This window comes from Saccopteryx bilineata, chromosome 2, assembly GCF_036850765.1.
Source record: "Saccopteryx bilineata isolate mSacBil1 chromosome 2, mSacBil1_pri_phased_curated, whole genome shotgun sequence".
NCBI classification, from domain to species: Eukaryota; Metazoa; Chordata; class Mammalia; order Chiroptera; family Emballonuridae; genus Saccopteryx; species Saccopteryx bilineata.
Genome location: NC_089491.1, coordinates 124,291,144 through 124,294,451, shown reverse-complemented (window position 1 = coordinate 124,294,451; position 3,308 = coordinate 124,291,144). Strand labels below are relative to the sequence as shown.

At 42.0% G+C, this 3,308-nt stretch overlaps 1 pseudogene; it reads right to left on the bottom strand.

Annotated features, from left to right (window-relative positions):
- Nucleotides 1–527: 527 nt before the first annotated feature.
- Nucleotides 528–2,489, bottom strand: LOC136322305 (small ribosomal subunit protein uS2 pseudogene; annotated as a pseudogene).
- Between the last annotated feature and the right edge of the window lie 819 nt (nt 2,490–3,308).

Sequence of the window (3,308 nt, the reverse complement as noted above, 5' to 3'; positions counted from 1 at the left end):
TCTTTGAAACTTCCCTGGAAGTTTCACATTGCAGGAGTTGGGTTGGTAGATTATTCTGTATTTCACTAAACCAGGCTTAGTCCTGAGACGAGTTCAGTGCAGTTAAACAGTTGTGTCTCAGTGCAGGTGGACTCCCAATGTGAAGCCTGTGGTGCAAGCAAGCACTGAGGTATTTCATAAGAGGCATCCCATAGAAACAAAAGAAAAATGATGGTTAAGCTTGGCATTAGCTATAATCTCATGTTTCTGTGTTCTGAAGATTTCTAGATGTCGTCTCAAATCATCTTCAGAAAGAGTGGAAGCAGGCAGCTACTACCTGATAAGCTCTCCTGGCTGTTTGCAGTTTGAATGTCTCTGCAACAGGCACAAAGATTGTCCGTATATGCACTGTTGTGGTAATTTCTCTGAAGTCTACATCAAGTCGTCCCACTTTTGTTTGCATGGCTTGTTTAAAAAAATTTTTAAAAAAGACTTTGTTTTTTGTCTACCTTACTTCCATTTTGTTTAATAGTTTGTGGATGAACAGCTTAAGACCACTCAGTGGTTGTTCCTACCCAGTCAGTGGCCTGAGCAGTGGGGGCTGCAGACCAGTCTTTAGTAGGAAAGTGCTGACTAGGCACAGAGAGCACTTGCATGCCTTCAGACCAGTCTGTGACCTCAGGCTGAGCAGCAGTGAACTCAGGAGCTGGAACAATCCATTCACCCCCAAATTCCTCCTTGGTCTCAGGCTTTTCAGCAGTGGCCTGCTCTTCCTTTTCACTCTCTTCAGGATCTCTGTGGAACTAGAGATCAGGAATGACCTCCTATGAAAGTTCACACATGTGCAGAACTCCCCAACCCTCTTCCATGATATCAGACCCTCTGGGTGAGCCTTTTTTGGTTGCAAGGGATGGCAGTGTCCACATAGCACAGAGGAAGAGTCTGTGTTACACAAAGCGATGGCAGGCATATCAACATAATGCATCTCTGAGGGGCTGGTGCTCAGTGCTGGGATCAGTAACAACCAGTCTCAGCTCCCGGAAGGCTGCCTGGATCCGGTTAGTGAAGCTTCCAGGAGTGAAGCAACCAGCAATGGGGACGGCTCCAGTGGCAGCAGCAAACTTCAGCCCAGCTCGCTGACTGGTGTTCTTGGAGGAGGTGACACTGACACCAGCAGGGTTTTCAGTGACAACAAATGCACGAACTGCCAGCAGTTTCTCCCAAGTTCTCTTCAGATTTATGGTGCAGACATCATCCCTTGTCCTTTTGTAGATGTACTTGTTCCATTTCCAAGTCCAGGCTGGGCCACCTAAGTGGGTTCTTGCTCTAAGGAATTTGAAGACATCCTTCTTCTTAATTTATAGGACATCAAGGGCTCTGGATATTGTAAAAGTTTCCCTTTAAGTTACATAGGAACTGAGAACAGTGCCATATGGGTCCCTCTCTGGGTAGCTCAAAAGAGAGTAAACAGGCAATTCTCAATGATTCTAAGTCAATGGATGGGAAAATAAAAATGTTAGTTTGAAAGGTTGAAGACAGATATTTAAGAAAATTAGGAAAAGTTCAGGATCCAGTATTCCAGTTTAATTTGAAGGTAGAAAATAAAAATAAAAAAAACTCAAGAGACAATGAATAGCACTATGCAGTAATATAATACCCATAAAGGTATATTATAGTTTCTGTTAAAACAGTTTCTCTCTAAAATGATCCTCATCTTTTTTTTTTTACTTTTATTAATTTTTAGACAGGAGAGAGAGTGAGAGAGAGAGAAGGGGGAGGGAGGAGCAGGAAGCATCAACTCCCATATGTGCCTTGACCAGGCAAGCCCAGGGTTTTGAACCAGCGACCTCAGCATTCCAGGTCAATGCTTTATCCACTGCGCCACCACAGGTCAGGCTGATCCTCATTTTTATCAAAGGTAGCCAAATTAAGACTATTTACAAAATAAGTCTAGTTTCAATAAACTTGATCAGATTATTTGTATCAGTCCAGCAAGAATAGTAATTACATAGGCTCTTTTAAATCTGCTGTGCTGGAATTTTTTATAATCTTTAGATTGAATTTATAAAGGCCTCTCGAGGCTAGGAAGCCAAGCTGTATACTTACTGTCAGACTTAGCCTGCAATATCTATAGATTTCTGGTTAATTCCTCTCTTATTGAGGTCCTCAATATATCCTGAGGTCTTTCTTTGCATCTTCTAGGAAGCAATTTTTGTTTTTTACCTGGAAAGACTGTTGTAAACCATGTAATAAACCAGGTTATTTTTTCAAGAGGCTTGCATTGGCTTCCAAATTCAATCTTAACTCCCTAAAGCTTTCTGGTCATATGTGAGTCTATGTATGTCTCTCTCAAATATGACATTCCAGTCAAAGCCCTGTGATATAACTACTTTCCAACTGTGTCCTGTTATAAAGAGAACAGATTCTTATTGAACTTATGCAAACAAACATGTTCCCATGAAAATAAAAAAACTAACTCACTGAGAGTTTTCAAGGTTTGGAGGGATCATTTCGAGAGAGAAGAAAAACTAAATGTTTTAATACCACTAACAAGTTGTACAGACGAAAAATTCCTATATAAGGAAAGCACAGGATTTTAAAAAATCAACAATATATCAAATAAAAAGTCATAAAATTATAATCCTTTTTATCAGTTCATTCAGTCCCATGTAATTAAACTTGTTCTGCTCAAATCTAGTTTCCCCATTAGTTCTCTTGATGTTGTCTAATAATTAAGGGTGTTAGGGTCAGTGATAATTCCAAAAAGTTTCCATGGCTGTCTATCAAGGCTTATACGGTTTACTGAGTGAAATGTGTGCCTCAATCACTAAAGATTTTGGAAGGTGTGCCCCATGTGGGAAACATTTTCTAACAGCTGCATTGCAATTGGGAGGGCATCAGCTCTGTGGCAAAGGAAAACTTCAACTCATACAAAAAACATACACATAACATCAAGAACATATTGATAACCCAAGTGCAAAAACTGAAAAAAATGTTAGGGAGCCAAGAAGAACTAAGCAGCCATCTTGGGTTTTCCATGGCCCCAACTATTCTTTTTTTGTTTTGTTTTGTTTTGTTTTGTTTTTCATTTTTCTGAAGCTGGAAACAGGGAGAGACAGTCAGACAGACTCCCGCATGAGCCCGACCGGGATCCACCCGGCACGCCCACCAGGGGCGACGCTCTGCCCACCAGGGGGCGATGCTCTGCCCATCCTGGGCGTCGCCATGTTGCGACCAGAGCCACTCCAGCGCCTAAGGCAAAGGCCACAGAGCCATCCCCAGCGCCCGGGCCATCTTTGCTCCAATGGAGCCTTGGCTGCGGGAGGGGA